Source organism: Schistocerca cancellata, chromosome 4 (genome assembly GCF_023864275.1).
Source record: "Schistocerca cancellata isolate TAMUIC-IGC-003103 chromosome 4, iqSchCanc2.1, whole genome shotgun sequence".
Taxonomy (NCBI): Eukaryota; Metazoa; Arthropoda; class Insecta; order Orthoptera; family Acrididae; genus Schistocerca; species Schistocerca cancellata.
In genome coordinates, this window is record NC_064629.1 from 548,339,823 (window position 1) to 548,360,326 (window position 20,504).

Here is a 20,504-nt window from a genome sequence, read left to right on the forward strand (position 1 = left end):
ATACCAGAAAAAAAACATCAACACAACCACTCAATACAAGTGACACTTGACAAATACACTGAAGCACCACAGAAACTGGTACAGGTATGCGTATTCAAATACAGAGATATGTAAACAGGCAGAATACGGTGCTGCGGTCGGCAATGCCTACATAAGACAACAAGTGTCTGAAACAGTTGTTAGATCGGATATTGCTGCTACAGTGGCAGATTATTAAGATTTAAGTGAGTTTGAACGTGGTGTTATAGTCGGCGCACGAGCGATGCGACACAGCATCTCCGAGGCAGATGAAGTGGGGATTTTCCTGTACGACCATTACACGAGTGTACCGTCAATATCAAGAATCTGGTAAAACATCAAATCTCCGACGTCACTGCGGCCGGAAAAAGATCCTGCAAGAAGGGGACCAACAACGACTGAACAGAATCGTTCAGCGTGACAGAACTGCAAGCCTTCCGCAAATTGCTGCAGATTTCAGTGCTGGGCCATTAAGTGTCAGCGTGTGAACCATCCAACGGAACATCATCGATATGGGCCTCCGGAGCTAAAGGCCCACTCGTGTACGATTGATGACTGCACGACACAAAGCTTTACGCCTCACCTGGGCCCGTCAACACCGACAATGGACTGTTGATGAGTGGAAACATGTTGCCTGGTCGGACGAGTCTCGTTTCAAATTGTATCGAGAGGATCGACGTGTACTGGTATGGAGACAACCTCATGAATCCATGGACCTTGTCCCAGCAGGGGACTGTTCAAGCTGGTGGTAGCTCTGCAATGGTGTGGGGTATGTACAGTTGGTGTGATGTGGAACCCCTGATACGTTTAGACAGGACTGTGACAGGTGACACGTACGCAAGCATTCTGTCTAATCACTTGCATCCATTCATTTCTAATGTGCATTCCGACGGACTTGGGCAATTCTAGCAGGAGAATGCGACATCCCACACGTCCAGAATTGCTGAAGAGTGGCTCCAGGAGCACCCTTCTGAGTTTAAACACTTCCACTGGCCACCAAACTCCCCAGACATGAACATTATTGAACATATCTGGGATACCTTGCAATGTGCTTTAGTTGCCTCCAGCACTGCTTCATATATTAATCGAGTACATGCTACGTCGTGTTGCGGCACTTCTGCGTGCTCGCGGGGACTTTACATCATACACTCCTGGAAATGGAAAAAAGAACACATTGACACCGGTGTGTCAGACCCACCATACTTGCTCCGGACACTGCGAGAGGGCTGTACAAGCAATGATCACACGCACGGCACAGCGGACACACCAGGAACCGCGGTGTTGGCCGTCGAATGGCGCTAGCTGCGCAGCATTTGTGCACCGCCGCCGTCAGTGTCAGCCAGTTTGCCGTGGCATACGGAGTTCCATCGCAGTCTTTAACACTGGTAGCATGCCGCGACAGCGTGGACGTGAACCGTATGTGCAGTTGACGGACTTTGAGCGAGGGCGTATAGTGGGCATGCGGGAGGCCGGGTGGACGTACCGCCGAATTGCTCAACACGTGGGGCGTGAGGTCTCCACAGTACATCGATGTTGTCGCCAGTGGTCGGCGGAAGGTGCACGTGCCCGTCGACCTGGGACCGGACCGCAGCGGCGCACGGATGCACGCCAAGACCGTAGGATCCTACACAGTGCCGTAGGGGACCGCACCGCCACTTCCCAGCAAATTAGGGACACTGTTGCTCCTGGGGTATCGGCGAGGACCATTCGCAACCGTCTCCATGAAGCTGGGCTACGGTCCCGCACACCGTTAGGCCGTCTTCCGCTCACGCCGGCGTGAATGGAGGGACGAATGGAGACGTGTCGTCTTCAGCGATCAGAGTCGCTTCTGCCTTGGTGCCAATGATGGTCGTATGCGTGTTTGGCGCCGTGCAGGTGAGCGCCACAATCAGGACTGCATACGACCGAGGCACACAGGGCCAACACCCTGCATCATGGTGTGGGGAGCGACCTCCTACACTGGCCGTACACCACTGGTGATCGTCGAGGGGACACTGAATAGTGCACGGTACATCCAAACCGTCATCGAACCCATCGTTCTACCATTCCTAGACCGGCAAGGGAACTTGCTGTTCCAACAGGACAATGCACGTCCGCATGTATCCCGTGCCACCCAACGTGCTCTAGAAGGTGTAAGTCAATTACCCTGGCCAGCAAGATCTCCGGATCTGTCCCCCATTGAGCATGTTTGGGACTGGATGAAGCGTCGTCTCACGCGGTCTGCACGTCCAGCACGAACGCTGGTCCAACTGAGGCGCCAGGTGGAAATGGCATGGCAAGCCGTTCCACAGGACTACATCCAGCATCTCTACGATCGTCTCCATGGGAGAATAGCAGCCTGCATTGCTGCGAAAGGTGGATATACACTGTACTAGTGCCGACATTGTGCATGCTCTGTTGCCTGTGTCTATGTGCCTGTGGTTCTGTCAGTGTGATCATGTGATGTATCTGACCCCAGGAATGTGTCAATAAAGTTTCCCCTTCCTGGGACAATGAATTCACGGTGTTCTTATTTCAATTTCCAGGAGTGTATTAGCCAGGTGTACCAGTTTCTTTGGCTCTTCAGTGTATCTGCAGAGACGAAAACAAAAAGGACTGACGGGGGTATGGCAGCAAGTCGCAACATGATCGCAAGCCAGCGCTCAACAGAGATGAATCAAGATCATGTTCGTTCCCGTCTCGTATTCAGTAGCGGCTGCTTCAGCTTTGAGGTAGTTTAGGGGCAATGTGTTTAGTTTCATCAAAGTAAAGACCAATCAAGTAACTGTTCCATATACTTTTGAAAACAATTCGATGTTTTAATTTTCCTCTTTTTCATTTTTTCTCCTTATTTGATTTTTTTTAATGTTTCATTTGAAATTAATTTTTTTTCCGCCCTTTACCGCCCCCAAAATTTTGCCGCCGTAGGCCGCCGCCTAGTCTTGCCTAACGATAGAAACGGCTATGGTGCCACCCATACTAATGCAGATGGGTGTCACGAAGGCGTGAGAAGTCCGACGTCGTGCCGAGAGCTGGCTGTGCGTGTGGCTGTCGGTGATGTGCGCCAGCCGAGAGTGCTGAGTCGTCTCGCTACCGAGAACAGCACTCCGGGGACTCCCGGGTGCGGCAGTCTCGCTGGGCGCTCCCGCTGACGATTACGAGGGGGAGTGAGGCAACGTTTGGCGGCCTCCGCTGCCACCATCGCCTGTCTTGCGTAGGGATCACGAAGATAAGATGAAACAGATTAGCGCACAGACAGACGCTCGTGGAGAGACATTTGCCCCTCACTCAATACGCGGTTTGAATAAAGCAGAAAATCGGCAATATAGGCACGAGTACCCTCCACCATGCCCGCCCGGTTAGCCGTTCAGTCTAACGCACTGCTTTCCGGGCGGGAAGGCGCGCCAGTCCCCTGCACGAATCTCCCCGGCGGATTAGTGTCGAGGTCCTATGTGGAAGGTTTTTTAAGGCGGTTTTCCATCTGCCTCGGCGAATGCGGGCTGGTTCCCCTTAGTCTGCCTCAGTTACACTATGTCGGCGATTGCTGCGCGAACACTTTCTCCATGTACACGTACACCATAATTACTCTACCACGCGAACATTGGGGTTACTTACGTAATGCGGATATTCACCGAATCCTCCTCCTCCATCGACCGTCATAAAGTGGACACATCCCGTTCCCCCGTCCAATCCTATCACTGCCAATGCTGCCTAAAGTACAATGACCATGTCACCATCGCCTGCAAGAGCTCCATATCTGTCCTCACTGCAAAGCTTCCCACTTCTTGAAGAACTGCCCCAATCTCACCTCTCCCCCCTCCTGTAACACCTGTAATGAACCCCATCCTACCTCCTCCTCAATATGGAAAGCGAAACCTCCTCCTGTCAACCCTGATCTCCTCGTTCCTGTCTGTCCCTTCGATGAGCCCAACAACTCGCTCCTCCCTCCCCCTACCGCAGAGGACATCATCTGCTTCGTCACCATTGTCCTCCAAAACATCCACGCCTTCCAACGCTCCCACTCGCTTTCCCAAATCGCCCTCGCTGCCCATTCCATCTTCCATCTTACCAACTATGCCACCTACTCCCACAACCAGGCCCATTTCACTTTCACCCCCCTCACCACCTCATCTAAATCTTCCCTCCCATGGTGTGACATTACCGTATCCTGTACTATAATATCCTATCTCCCTGCCCACCACAAACTCCTCTTTCTCCACAACCTCCATCGACACCACATGGATGCCTTCATCCTAAATGAAACCCTCCTTCAACCCTGTATCTCTGTCTCCACAGCTTCTCACACCCTTCATCGCACCGATAACCCGTACCCCCTGGCGGGTGGCGGTGTTGCTATCGGCCACCAAGCACCTCCCTGTTCGGCCACAACCTCTCCTCAACAATCCTGCCGAGCAATTCACCCTCAGCCTCTTCTACCCCACCCTTATCATCACACGTGACACCATCTATGTCTGCCCTCATACCCCCATCCTGTATGATTTCCTGGCCCACATTGACCGCACCTTCTCCACCTACATGATTGCCGCTGACCTCAATATCCACAGCCATGCTCCTGCTGAACTGGCATCTGTTTATCACCACCCTCCAGGAAGACCTGGTTCCCCTCACAGAAAACACCCAACCCAAATCCAAAACCACTCCCGATGTGATCCTAACCTCTCCCAACCTCCTTCGGCGCATCACCACGGATGTCCTTCACTTCACTGGCAGTGACCATGCTCTCATCCTCCACACTAACTCTGATGGTTGCAATCCCCACCCCACTCCTTGCCCTGACATTCCTCCTAAACTTGTCCACGACTACTCCCGCGCCAACTGGGATGCCTACCGGGCCTCCATACACAACCAGGTAGAACGCCACGACCTTACCCTCCAGTCTCCAGATGACATCTCCTGCACCGCTGCCTGCCTTCACCAGACCTTGTCTGATGCGATAGCCACCAATATCCCTACCAAAGCCATCCACCCTCACCGCCCAGCCCTGCCCCCACAGGCCATCCTTGTCCTTAGTGAATCCCATTGCCATAGGCCATCCTTCTCCTTCGTGAATCCTGTCGCCTCTACCAACCTTTTCTCCGCACTCGTGATCAGGACACACTCACCCACCACCAGTGATTACAATGACACATCCGCAACATGCTTACTGTGAATAAACGGCGTGCCTGGCGACAGACGTGCACACAGCTCAAAGCAACACTCCCAATAAACTCTTCCAAGTAATGGTCTGCTTTTTGCTGCCTTACTGGGAACTGCCCTCCCCGCAGTACCCTTTCCTCCTTGATGACCGTCCTTTTCCTGACAACCTCAGTGAGGCCAACCACTTTGACTCCCACCTATCTGACGACTTTTCCTTTCCAGATGATCACAAATTTGATTATTCCCTCTTCCCGAACATCATCGAATGTATGGATACCTCTGTTCCTTCCCTTGCTCCTAGCTTCCAGTACTTGGACAACACACCAACATCTGAACTAAACACCCCCATCATTACACAGGACATCAGCCTCACACTCCACACTAAATGCAACACCACTAGCGGGCACGACTACATTACTTGCCGCCATCTCAAACACTGCCCTCCCTCCATCCTTGCAGTCCTTGCCATCCTCTACAATGTAATCCTTGCTACAGGCTTCTACCCCGACCTGTGAAAAACCACCATATCCTGATGTTCTCGAAACCCAACAAGCCTCCATCTGATGCCTCTTCCTATCGCCCTATATGTCTCACCTCGGTGTTCAGCAAGCTCTTGGAGTCCATCCTTACAAAGTGCATCCATCACCACCTCCACTGACACCATCTCCTCCCCAACACCCAACGTGGCTTTCGGCCTTCCTTCCATGCTGAAGACCAACTCCTACGCCTCAGTCATCTCCTCTCCCTCCAACTTAAATCCCGTCGCTCCTTCATTTTGTCTCCCTCGACCTCGAAAAGGCCTACAACCGTGTAGGGCATCCCGGTCTCCTGTTTAAACTCCAGACCTACGCCCTTCCTATCAACTACGTCTGTCTGATTGCCTCCTTCCTCTCCCGCCACCCCTCCTATGTTACCATCCATAATGCCGATACCCGGAACTTCTACCCTTCTGTGGGTGTGCCCCAGGGCTCTGTCTTCTCCCCTCTCTTCTACCTCCTGTACACAGCAAATATGCCCCAACCCCACCCCCCTCCAGTACACCTCCTGCAGTATGCTGATGTCATTGCCTTCCTTGACCTCGGTCCTACCCTTCAATGGTTCCAATACCTTCTCCAGAATTACCTTGACCTTTTTGCAGCATGGTGTAACCAGTGGCTTCTGAAAATCAACCCTTCCAAGACCCAGGCAATCATCGTAGGTCGTACCACTCTCTTCTTCCAGCTCCTTGATTTTTCCCTTACCATCTGCGACCATCCAGTCCATCTCTCCCCCACCCTCACCTACCTTGGTCTCATCATTGACCATCGCCTCACCTGGATCCCTCATCTCCACTCTACCCAATCCAAAGCCCACAACCACCTGCGTCTCCTTAAACTCATCTCTGGCTCGACATGGGGGTTGAACCCCTCTACCATCCACTGCACCTACAAATCCTTCATCCATCCCATCCTTTGTTATGCCAGTCCCGCCTGGATAACCGCCCGCCCCCCCCCCCCCCCAAAAAAAAAAAATTTTATAAGTCCCTCCAGATCCTCGAGCGCCATGCACTCCGCCTCACCTTCCATATACACCTCCCATCCCACACACAGATCCTCTATGACCTGATTCCTTTCCCCCAACTGCTCCTTGTCCTAGAACATATTCGAATCCTTTACACCTCCCGCTGACTTGATCGCCCTCATCTCCTGGTTGCTCCTCTCCTCTCCAACCCCAACCCTCTGCCGCACCTTCACCGTTGTGTCCCCCCCTACCCTCCATCTCTACACCCTTCATCACCTTTCCCAAGGTGGCTTCCATCGACTCCCCCTCCTGGATGATGCCCTCTCCCCCTCCATTTATCCCTCCTATCAACTCTGATCCTGACCTCCCCCACTCTCCCTCTGGCCTTTCCCCGGGCTCCTTCTTCCCCCTTCCATCTTGTCTTTCTTCCCCACCTACCCTCTCTCTGACTCCCTTCTCTCCTCTGAGTCCTTTTGCTTTCCCCTCCAGTGCCTTTCCCACTCCTTCTCACATCCGCCCTGCCTCCCTTTTTTCTGTGTCCTCTCCCTCCATTTTCTTTTCTTCTCCACCACCCTTTTTACTCCCTCATCAGTCTGGGTCCTCCCCCCTCCCCCATCTGCTGCATTGTCGCCTCTATAGTGCTATTTTTAGTGAGTGTTCAGTGTTGTGCATCCCCTGTTAGTGTTGCGACCAGCCACCATACTGTCACTAGATGCGTTTTTAACTGCTACGAACAGAAACCAGACTGTCGATGTGTTTTTTAATTGTGCCTGTCTACTTACTATGTGTTTTAATCAGCATCATCGACCTTTTGTTTTTATACTTTCTTCGCAAATTTTTCGCCTTGCTTCAGTTTTTTAACACTCACCGCTTTGCCGCCTGCTTTTATTGTTATATCTCCTGATTCTGATTTTTTTAAAACTTTTCTGCAGACTGTAGAGCGGCGTATTGTGCTGCTGCCAGCTCGCCCCCCCCCCCCCTCCGGGGGAGGGGGGGAATCGAAATCGAATAAAGAAAAAAATAAACCTACTCATGAACACCCCCTCCCACCACCGGGTCGACACTTTCCTCCTGAACGAAACCTTTCTGCAGCCCTACCATATTATCCGCAACTCTCCTTATATCCTCCACCACACTGACGCTCCTGGTCCTCACAAGACGTGCACGATTGAGGCGCGAATTGTCGTCCATGAAGACAAATGCCTCGCCAATATGCTGCCGATATATATGGTGCACTATCGGTCAGAGGATGGCATTCACGTATCGTATAGCCGTTACGGCGCCCTTCCATGACCACCAACGTCGTACGTCAGCCCCACATAATGCCATCCCAAAACAGCAGGAAACCTCCACCCTGCTGCACTCGCTGGACAGTGTGTCTAAGACGTTCAACCGGGTTGCCTCCAAACACGTCTCTGACGATTGTCTGGTTGAAGGCGTATGCGATACTTATCAGTGAAGAGAATGTGATGCCAATCTGAGCGGTCCATTCGGCATGCTGCTAGGCCCATCTGTACCGCGCTGCATGATGTCGTGGTTGCAAAGATGGACCTCGCCATGGACGTCGGGAGTGAAGTTGCGCATCATGCAGCCCATTGCCCACAGTTTGAGTCGTAACACGACGTTCTGTGGCTGCACGAAAAGCATTATTCAACATGGTGGCGTTGCTGTCAGGGTTCCTCCAAGCCATAATCCGTAGGTAGCAGTCATCCACTGCAGTAGTAGTCCTTCAGCGGCCTGAGCGAGGCACGTCATCGACAGTTCCTGTCTCTCTGTCTCCTCCATGTCCGAACAACATCGCTTTGTTGGCTCCGAGACGCCTGGACAATTCCTTTGTTGAGAGTCATTCCTGGAACAAAGTAACATTGCGGACGCGATCGAACCGCGGTATTGACCGTCTACAACACGAGCCGTGTACCTCCTTCCTGGTGGAATGACTGGAACTGACCGGCTGTCGGACCCCTCCGCCGAGTAGGCGCTGCTCATGCATGGTTGATTACATCTTTGGGCGGGCTTAGTGACATCTCTGAACAAAGCGACTGTGTCTGTGATACAATATCCACAGTCAACGTCTATCTTCAGGAGTTCTGGGAACCGGGGTGATGCAAAACTTTTTTTGATGTGCGCATGAGCAGAGACTGAAGTGCTATTTGCTACCTACTTGGCAAATCATTACCGTCTCTCAGAAGTAAATAAAATATTGTTCTGTATTCAGTAACGTAACTTTTTTTGGAGGAAAATATTTTCGACTTTGTCTTTTACCTTAATTTAAAAATCGGCATGAATGTTTATATTTCCATACACACGGGTACCGTGTGAGAACTTATAAAGTTGTTCAAACACAAATGGAGTTTCTGCAGTGGTAGGATTTGATGCTGTTTTCTTCAGTGTTTGACGAAACTGTCAAATTTTAAGCAGAGCCATAGTTTATTGGACTAGTTCGTTGTTTCTTACGCATTCCTTGCATTCGCGCAGCGCAAGGCCTATGTCGCGTGAGTGTTCGAACAAGCGCGATACCGTAACGAACGCCGCGGCGTATCGGGAAATTTCGAGGCCGTACGAACGAGAGTATCATCTGACCAACCCTTTTGCTACCTACTGCATTAACTTCAGCGACAGTGCTCGTCTGAATATAGTTTAAGTACCATTTAAACCAGTTACCGTGCTACAAAATAAATATATGTGATCTGGACTGTTTTTTGTTACAGTTTCCAAACGCCGTGTCAAAAGTGCTTTTTTCTGATGATTGTAGTCAGCAGTTCGTTGTCTTGAGGTTAACATCGCTGACTCTCGATCACAGGGCCCTGGGTTCGATTCCCGGTTGTGTTGGGGATTTTACCCGTTCGGGACTGTGAGCGTATTTTGTTGTTATCATCGACGCTCAAGTCGCCGAAGTGTCGTAAAAAAGAAAGACTTGCACCAAGCGGCGAAACTCCCCAGAAGGGGACCTACGGCCCCACATGTCATACGCAAATTTCATTTCTGATTAATGTGCAATATATCTCAGTTCACACAAAATGAATGTTGTTTTCTGGTCTAAGGAAAATTCCCGTTACGTGCAACAGTTGGAAGGGCCAATTTTTTTTTAAGTACATGAATGGAAATTTGGATTTGACCATGTTGCACGTGTGGTTAATATAATCGAGGACAAGGCAATCATGAATCATGTGTGGATACATCAGGACTTTGCCCATCAAAGAACTCGCACACCTGAATAGCAATTTCGATCCGCTGGATTGAGTGTGGTTCAGCAACGCCTCCAGCCCCACTGGAATGGCCGCAGAGGCCTGGACATTACTACGCGAGGCAACACATTATTTGGAATAATGACATCCCATGCTGCTCATTGTGGGTACAAGACTAATGAAATGCGCAGAAGTATTGAGGAAACCTTTCGAAGCATAACTACAGAGATGATCCACAGGATGTAAAGATCATGGACACGCATATATCACTGTAAAGGCACGATGGTGCAGCACCATCACATCTACTAAATACATAGATTTTATATGCAGCAACTCCATTATACAATATACTTGGTTCAAATGGCTCTGAGCACTATGCGACTTAACTTCTGAGGTCATCAGTCGCCTAGAACTTAGAACTAATTAAACCTAACTAACCTAAGGACATCACACACATCCACGCCCGAGGAAGGATTCGAACCTGCGACCGTAGCGGTCGCTCGGTTGCACACTGTAGCGCCTAGAACCGCTCGGCCACTCCGGCCGGCTATACAATATACTGTTTCGACGTATGTCTACGGAGCATCACAGACAAATTGTAGATGTAGACGTTCCTCGACGGCTTGCAACTGCCACTGTGTTATATATATATGCACTTCAAAAGTCAGCTTCTTCCTCTGCCTCATTAAAATCTAATGTTTTCGGTATGGTTAGTAGTGTCGTTTTAATTCAGGGGAGGAATCTTATAGGTCTATAATAAGGTACATAAAGCACTTATCAACCTAAAGGTTGGCTAGAACACCACACAGTGTTTTGAATCTTCATGGCACACTAGAACTGCGTGCCGGACCGAGACTCGAAATCGGAACCTATGTCTTTCGTGGGCAAGTGAAGCGTACTACTGAATGAACAACCCAAGCACGACTCACGACGCGTCCTCACAGCTTTACTTCCGCCAGAACCTCGTCTCCTACCTTCCACACTTCACAAAAGCTCTCCTGTGAAACTTGCAAGGCTCCTTCAAGAAAGGATAATGCGGAGACTTGGCTTAGCAAAAGTCTGGGGAATGTTTCCAGAATGACATTTTCACTGTGCAGGGGAGTGTGTGTTGATGTGAAACTTCCTGACAGATTAAAACTGTGTCTCTCCGCAATATCCTTTCTGTCAGGAGTGCTAGTCTTGCAAGTTTCGCAGGAGAGCTTCTATGAAGTTTGGAAGGTGAGAAATGAGGTACTGGCGGAAGTAAAGCTGTGAGGACGCGTCGTGAGTCGTGCTTGGGCAGCTCTGTCGGTACAGCTCTTGCCAGCGAAAGTCGAAGGTCCTGAGTTCGAGTCTCGGTCCGGCACACAGTTTTAATCTGGCAGGAAGTTTCACATCGGCACGCACTCCGCTGCAGAGTGAAAATTTCATTCTGGAGCACAGTGCTTTACTCACTTGGCGGTGGTATGACCTTGCCGCCCTCCAATATTTGAAATGACCTACACAGCCCATTATAGTAATTTAACGAAGCCTCCGAACCCCTGTTCATTAGGGCATTTTTCACAGTCAGAAATTATTGGCAGTGGTGGGTAGTGACAAAATTGCTGGAACCCGCTGGGGACTGTATCTCGAGTCTTTGCCGTTTTCTTTTGGATTTTGTAGCTTTGTTTCGCTCTTGCAAGGAAAAACTGAAAACAGTTTCTGCCTAATCAAAGACACTTTATTATTTTTTTTTTTTACTTTACCCAGACATGTTTCAGTAGTTTCTGTACTATCTTCGGTGGATTTTTGTATTCTATCAGTATTTAAGTCATGCACTGGCAGTTTTATACGTACAACACTTTCTTCAGTTATCACGGTTTCTGATGCCGTCGTCCAGTTTCTTGTTGCTTTAAACGTGTTAAAACCATTTTCTTTGTTTTAATTTGTTACACACAGATTAATATTTTCAAGGATCCCTGGATTTGTAGTCTGGCATACACCCGCTGTACGAGCTAACTGCAGTCACAAGTAGCAAGGCAATCTTCCGAGTGGTCGATGTATTTGGCTGGTTGCGTGGCTAGCTGCCGGCGATGTGGGCCGGTGGACGCTCGGCCCTGGGGAAAGCGCCAGGTGAGTCGCGGCGTTGCCAGCACCTCTTCCTAATCACTCCACAGCACCAGCTCAGCTGCAAATTTCGCATCGTGGAAGAGCATTTGTGTGCTTTAACAATATTATGAACAGGAGAGGTCGCTACTCACTATATAGCGGGAGTGATGAGTCACAGACAGGCACAACAGAAAGACTACTAAAGACGTAAGCTTCCGGCCAAAACGTCTTCTTCTGAAATAAATAAATAAATAAATACACACACACACACACACACACACACACACACACACACACAGAGTTCATACACAAATGGCCACTGTCTCTGGCTGCCGAGGCCAGACTCAGTGTATTTCAGAAGAAGGCGTTCTTTTTGTTGTGCCTATCGGCGACTCAACGTCTCCGCTATATAGTGAGTGGCAATCTATCATTTTCATAATTTTAACATCATTTCATCCCGGATTTTCCATTCTTTGATATGTGTATTTTATCCATACACGTTTCTGCAATGGATGGGCTAAATTTAGTGCATTTTCGTTTAATTATTCTGTATGAAAATTATTGGAATACTGTATGTATGTATAAAGGAGTGATAGTTTGACGTTAACTTCACGCTGGTATACACATATAGCAAAACTTTGCGGCAAATATTACATAGTGGAGCCATGAAATATTATACATCCTTCAAAATTATGAACTGCAGTAATCAGTCACATGCATTATATCTTCCACAACGTGTATCAGAGTTTTTACTACTTTTTGAAAATACTGAACGCAAATTACACACCACTATAGACAATGTAACATATGACGTCTATAGTTACGGAGTGCCTGGAGAAGTGAAAATGAATACTAACTATGTCCTATTAGACTAAAATTTCGATTTTAATGCTGGTAGAAAATTACACTGTCATCCAGGATAACTTTAAACCAGCCTTACCAAAAAAAATCCTATGTCTAATGCTCTAGGTAAATTTAGATCGTGCCTGAAGCAAATCAGGAGTTAATAAGACGTAAAACCAAAAGTGTTGATTCAGTACTGCGGGTTTACTTTGAAATCTCAAGATATTTGTGCTGACCTGGCGTTCTTAAACTTAAATCACTGTCGTCAGAGGCTCTCTTCACATCCAACGGAACTGAAGGATAATCATAAGCCTGAGAGGTTGTAGGAAGTTGGAAAAGCCACTGAAATACTACCTAGACATCACAGAGGTAATAATACTGTTACTTTAAGTACAAAATGATGCAGGCAGGTGGAGCAGCAGCCATTGGAAACAAAAGTGGTAAAAAGATACGCTAACTGGTCAAACATTATCCTGATTGACGGTATTCTACGTTAGGCTTTTGTGGCGCTGTCATTCATAGGTTACAGGCTACTTTTACAGTCGTATTTACAGCACATAATCTTTCAGTTTATAGAAAGTGTACGTGACGTAAATACGACTGAAAAAGGCAGCCTGTGACCAATAAAAGACAGTGCCACACGTTACTCAAAAGTAATTCATGGCTTACCATGCGACAAAAATCCACCTGATGGAGGTATAATCGCCTGAACCGCATAATGGAAAGTATAATGCATGTAACGGGTTACAGTAGTTTGTATTTGCAATCGATATTTATAACGGTCACGGTCAAGCCTAACTTAATAGGTTCACATTTAAATGTTGTGTTGGAAATTATGTCTAAAACACTAATTTGGAAAATAAGGTAGTTACACAATTATATTTATCTTGCACAATGCAGACTGGCAGTAGCAAGAAAAATATTTCTGAAAATGAGAATTTTGTTAACATCGAATTTGAGTATCAGGGTAAGGAAGTCTTCTCTAAAGATATTTATCTGGAGTCCTGAATCGATTAGGGGAGAAAAGAATTTATGGCACAGTCGACATGACGAAGGAACAAAGGTGTACGACACATCCTGAGATATCAAGGAATAATCATATGAGTGGTGTCTGTTCTTTCGGCCATGTCCGAGTGTTTGATCCCGCGGCCGGACATAGAATATATTCAAAAACGAGAAATTCCGATCTCCGAAGCATTCGCGCAATGAAACAATTCATTGGAGACAAATGAACATTTGTACTGCGGCCGGGATTCGAATCCGGGTCTCCCGCTCACTAGGCAGATGCGTTAACCATCTTCGCCACCTTGACACAGCCGTTAGACACAACTATAAGGATTGCCCAAGTCTTGGTACAAATCTTTATTTATCGCCAATGAATTCTTTCATTGTCCGATTGCGGCAGAGATTGGAATTTTTCCTTTTGAACAACAGAATTGCTAAAGAAATGGATGGATATTGAACGCAGGGAATACTAGATACCATCGAAGAATACTGCAGTGACATAAGGGGGATAAAAACGTAAAAGCAGATCCGGTCTTGACTACAGTAAGCAGGTTCGAATGGATATGGGTTGCAGTTGTTATGCAGAGATGATGATTTCACAGGATAGAGTAGCGCAGAGGCGCATCAAACCATTTTTCGGATTGAAGAGAACAACAAAAACGACAAAACGTTTATGCCGCTGCCGCTCTCAGTTTTGTGCTTTCAGTTTTATATGTACTATAGCCTACACAGTGTATCATCTACAGACAAAAGGTTTCTACTTAATTTCATTTCCGATCAAAAATCGCTATGTGAAATAGCCTTTCACCGTGGTATTTACCGTTTCTGATGCTGTTGTTCTGTTTAGTGTTGTATTACATTGTTGAAACGTTTTGTTCACTGTCACTGTGTTAAGAGTTACACACACACAGAGCTTGTGTTTCGTGATAAAGTAAAATGCGTGTGTAACTGTTGACACAATTAAGTATACTATATACTTCAAAATTTATGTTTAAGAATCACAAATACTGCTGTTAAGAAATGTAAAATCTTCTCAGATTTCTTCAATCTCGCCCAGAATTTCTAAAGAAATGGATGGACATTGAACGCAGGGAATACTAGATACCATCGAAGAATACTGCAGTGACATTTGCAGCTATCATTTTGTAAAAGACAAGTACAGGTAATGCGTAGGGCAAGATACACAGCTGCTCTAAGATGACGATGTACCGAGTTTATTCAGTTTTCTAAATAATTTACAGCAGAAAATTAATCATAGAAACTATTTACATTTGCAAATATGAGAAACTTTGTAAATATTTATTGATTACAACAAAAACAAAAAATACAGTAAATGTGTTACACGTAATGTTACTTACTTGTCAGTCTCCTGTCTTCACGACAAGCATTGTCTGAAAACTGTTAACAAAACTTTATATCGTGAGTGAATCACAGTAAATCTGAAACATGTTTCTTTGTTTGTAAGCTGGTTTGATTTATTATTTGAATGTTGACTACTCATCTGGTAAAATAATCATACGCAGTAGTAAGCTAGTAGTTTATGCCAATGCTTCACTCATTTTGTGTCAGTATGCGTCTCGTCATTCACTTGCATACAAAATGTGAAATCAGATCCTCCGTCGTGAAAAAATAGGATTTTTGAGAAGCTTGATTTGGGAAGATCTTACGCGATGATACTAAAACGCAAACAGAGCACAACTGCTGCGAAATAACTCATCCAGAGAACAATTAGCACATACGTGCGACTGTCAGTACGTATTCCCCGTGGTCCACTGGTTAGCGTCGCTGGCTAATACCGCGGAGGTCCTGGATTCGATTCCCTGTTACTAAAGATCTTGCGCTGATGGAACAGGCCCCGCTCAGCCTTGTGAGGCCAAATTAGAAGACGCTTGGAATAACTAAGCAGCGAAATAGACAGGCAAGTCGTCGCAGTGACGTCAAGTAGAAACGCTGGTAGCCAACATAATTTATTTTCACTAACAGAGAACTTAAAACTACATCCAAAAAGCGTCTCTGAGCGAGGTGGCGCAGTGGTTAGCACACGGGACTCGCATTCGGGAGGACGACGGTTCAAACCCGCGTCCGGCCATCTTGATTTAGGTTTTCCGCTGACTTCCCTAAATCGCTTCAGGCAAATGCCGGGGTGATTTCTTTGAAAGGACACGGCCGACTTCCTTCTGCATCCTTCGCTAACCCGATGGGACTGATGACCTCGCTGTTTGGTCCCCTTCCCCAAAACAAACCAACCAACCAACCAACCAACCAACCAACCAATAAGCGTCGCGTAGTATCAGTAAAACAGTAATTGCATTTCTTCTGTCTACAAGAATTATTTGACAGCTTGCGCGACCTGTTACGGCGCCTGCGGGTAATGCGTCACGGCTTGGCTTCTTGGACTGCTCTCTGCAGTTTATAATATTGAGAGTTCGTCTTCTCCAGTCACACACACATTCACTATCTAAAATCTATCTTGGTTGTTCTAAGAAACATAGACCAAGTGCTCTTTGTGAACTGTCCAAGTTATACAATCCCCCTACTTTTCTGTTCAAAATTGTTCAAATGGCTCTGAGCACTATGGGACTTAACTCTAAGGTCATCAGTCCCTAGAACTTAGAATTACTTAAACCTAACTAACCTAAGGACATCACACACATCCACGCCCGAGGCAGGATTCGAACCTGTGACGGTAGCGGTCGCGCGGTCCCAGACTGAAGCGCCTAGAACCGCTCGGCCACTCTGGCCGGCTAATTTTCTGTCCTCGATCCTCTAAAGGCTTGAAAGTAAGAGGAAAGGTGGTCGGGTGGTGATGAAGACAAACCTTGTGGGACAGACCATGTTGCGAAAAGCAGACTGTGGCTTGAAGAGCGCAGCTGTAGAACTTTTTTTGCTAACGTGTATGGTAGACTGTAATGTAAAGTAATTTGCAGACTCTTCAATTAGTACGAAAAACGGGGCGCTTCCGTCGTCGCGGCCAGTTATGCGCTATAATTAACAGATGCGAGAATTGATTTCGAGATATTAAACTAGAAGTTAAAGCCAATGTCGCAATTAATGAATACGAGACTGATTTCTCAAACTACCAGAAGTAACGTACACAGACGCCCAAATGGGTTACGCGTAAAAGCTCTCAGAAGCATGTAAGAAGGCGCCTGCTACAGCGGGTTGTGAAAACCAGCAGCAGATTTACGCAACGAAGACCCCACTGCACAATGCGCCACTTACCGGCTTGTCTTCCCACCTGAGCAGTGCCACGAGTCCATAGTATAGGCGCATAGAGGCTAAGGAAAGTGCACACCTTTCATACAAGCTGACCGAAAATAACACAAAAATCGAAGGCCAACCGTTTGTAAAGTAGTCCAGTTGCGGGATGCTACTATCATAGAAATAAGCAGCATAACATGAGACTGGCAAACTCAATAACAAAATCCGTGTACTGTCTTTTCCAATATTATACAGGGGGGCGCACGAAAAAACGGCCCCGAGTACTAGACTGCTCATTCTCGCCCGCCAATGATTGTTATCTATCGTTTCGAAGCTGTTGCGACGTGGTTAAGACGTGCGAAGGAAATATATTGGCGAGATGTATGCTCTTCAAGGAAGAATCGCAACAGGGGAAGCATAAGTGTCTATCGCGCATCATTTAACCATAATAGTGTACACCTCTGAAACTGTCGCACGAAATACACTATGTGATCAAAAGTATCCGGACACCCCCAAAAACATACATTTTTCATATTAAATGCATTGTGCTGTCACCTACGCCAGCTACTCCATATCAGCGACCTCAGTAGTCATTAGACATCGTGAGAGAGCAGAATGGAGCGCTCCGCGGACTTCGAACGTGGTCAGGTGACTGGGTGTCACTTGTGTCATACGTCTGCACGCGAGCTTTCCACACTCCTAAACATCCTAAGTCCACTGTTTCCGATGTGATAGTGAACGGACACGTACAGCACAAAAGCGAACAGGGTAGCCTCGTATGTTGACTGGCAGAGGCCGCCGACAGTTAAAGAGGGTCGTAATGTGTAATAGGCAGCCATCTATCCAGACCATCACACAGGAATTCCAAACTGCATCAGGATCCACTGCAAGTACTATATCAGTTAGGCGGGAGGTGAGAAAACTTGGATTTCATGGTCGAGCGGCTGCTCATAAGCCACACATCACGCCGGTAAGTGCCGAACGACGCCTCGCTTGGTGTAAAGAGCGTCAACATTAGACGATTGAACAGTGGGAAAACGTGTGGAGTGACGAATCACGGTACACAATGTGGCAATCCGATGGCAGGGTGTGGGTATGGTGAATGCCCGGTGAGCGTCATATTCCAGCATGGGTAGTGCCAACAGTAAAATTCGGAGGCGGTGGTTTTATGGTGTGGTGGTGTTTTTCGTGGAGGGGGCGTGCACCCTTTGTTGTAACTTATAGACGACCTGCTCACGCTTAGCTGAAGATGTTCTTAACTTCTACATTGGTGCTGAGACGGTCGTCTTCACTGCAGTGGGGGTACACTACTGTCTTGATCCTCACTAGTAGTCCGTGGATGCACAGAGCCAGGACAGTTCACGCGGCCTTCATCCACCATTCTGTTCACCCAGAGATGAAACGTACATTTGCTGTATCGTAGGTCACTGGAAATGGCGCTGATGCAGTATCTCTTTTCATAAAGCACAGGAATGCAGGCTTTACCAAATTCCTTCAGCTGTGACTTATCACCTTGGTCTAAGTAAGAACCTAATGGCAAAACAAGAGAAAACGAAGTGTCATACAGAGTGGAGAGCACTTCCACGCCGCAGATGTCAATTCACTGCCGACTACATTCTTTGAAAACGACTTCGTACATTAAGTTCATCTTAATTATGTCAAATGTCGTGGAAATGTGTTTTGACTCTATTCATCAAACATAATGATAAAGACAGCGTTTTGAGACGGTCGAGGTGGCCGAGGTGGCCGAGCGGTTCTAGGCGCTACAGTCTGGAACCCCGCGACCGCTACGGTCGCAGGTTCTAATCCTGCCTCGGGCATGGATGTGTGTGATGTCCTTAGGTTAGTTACGTTTAAGTAGTTCTAAGTTCTAGGGGACTGATGACCACAGCAGTTAAGTCCCATAGTGCTCAGAGCCATTTGAACCATTTTGAACAGCCTTTTGAGAGATGAAAAGTAAAGTTTAATGATACAGGTCGTGTTGCTATGGCTATCGTATATTCTTAGTCAACTGTGCTACCCCACGAATCACACCACACAAGTCGGCAACAGCATCGCACACATGTGGAAGGATGGCGTAGTGATTTAAGCGGCACGTTTGTAATCTTATAATTGTTGGGTTCGAATCCTATCACTTCTACTAATTTTTATTCGCCGTAAACGAAGAGTTATTAGTTTAGGAGGAAAACGTAATTGTAGCGTTCGTAGTATTCATAGTCTTGTGTACATTCGAGTATAAGGCTTACTACGCTCGCTGGAGGATGGCATGGAAAGTAGGATGCACTAAGCTTGCGTGTAAACACGACGCAGTTAAAGGATGGACTCAGCCTTCGGTTGATAATCGTATTCTAGTTTTAGCAATACCGTACATGGTTTCAACTAATGATTTCCGCAGGTACAGGAACACACACATGTGCTATCAGACGAATCGATAGACCTGATCCAGCCTGTGCGGCCTTTATTACCTGGACATTTTTAGAGGAAACTAAACTGCTTCATCTCCGATGAACGTAAAAAAAGTCCACAGCCAGAAGTAAAGCCAGTACACTAGAAATCTCTCGCGCTGGGAGATTATGTGATGTTATTTCAGTGAGTACAGCGTCAGGTGAAACGAATAATGAAGTTGGTATTACGAGCACACTTCTCGTGTCAATATGATGCTGCACTACCGGGCAGCCTGAGGTGATGCAGGGCCAGTTTAGGTCAGGCATATAAAGAGTTGGAAACCACAGCACCATTAAATTTTGCAATTTTGCACACGAAATTACAGATAAAGTGCACTTATGGAATCCAACAAATCAGTTCTGTATTTTCCCGTGAGAAAGAGCACTGGCAAACAGTCTTCGATACATCATGCTACTGAAACTGGCGTTTCACAGAGTTCTAATTTCTGGCTGACGACTAAAAATTGAGTCTATGGCAACGAAAACAGTTGAAATTCTGTAATATTTTATGCCTTATACTACTTGAAATAGGTGACATCAACGAAGTCATTTGGAAAGAATGACCATGACAATTAATGACAGACATGAATATCCTCTAGGTTTTGAATAGGCATTTACCTTCAGTTTTAGCGTCGTTGCGCCCGCATCTCGTGGTCGTGCGGTAGCGTTCTCGCTTCCCACGCTCGGGTTCCCGGGTTCGATTCCCGTCGGGGTCAGGGATTTTCTCTGCCTCGTGATGGCTGGGTGTTGTGTGCTGTCCTTAGGTTAGTTAGGTTTAAGTAGTTCTAAGTTCTAGGGGACTGATGACCATAGATGTTAAGTCCCATAGTGCTCAGAGCCATTTGAACCATTTTAGCGTCGTTGCTAAGTTCCCGTAAATGAAGTGATGCAGCGCGATTTCTGCTATCAAGTAACATCCTCATCAATTAATTTAGCTGTTATATAATCTACGAATAATCTGATATGTCCGCTATTAACTTGAAAAGTATTCCCTAGATATAGAAAAAAACTAAATATTTTGTTTTTGGGTAACTGTTTCTAAAATTGACCAAAAACCGTTAAATATTTCCTTCCAGCACAACTGCGGCAGCAGCTGAATGAAGCC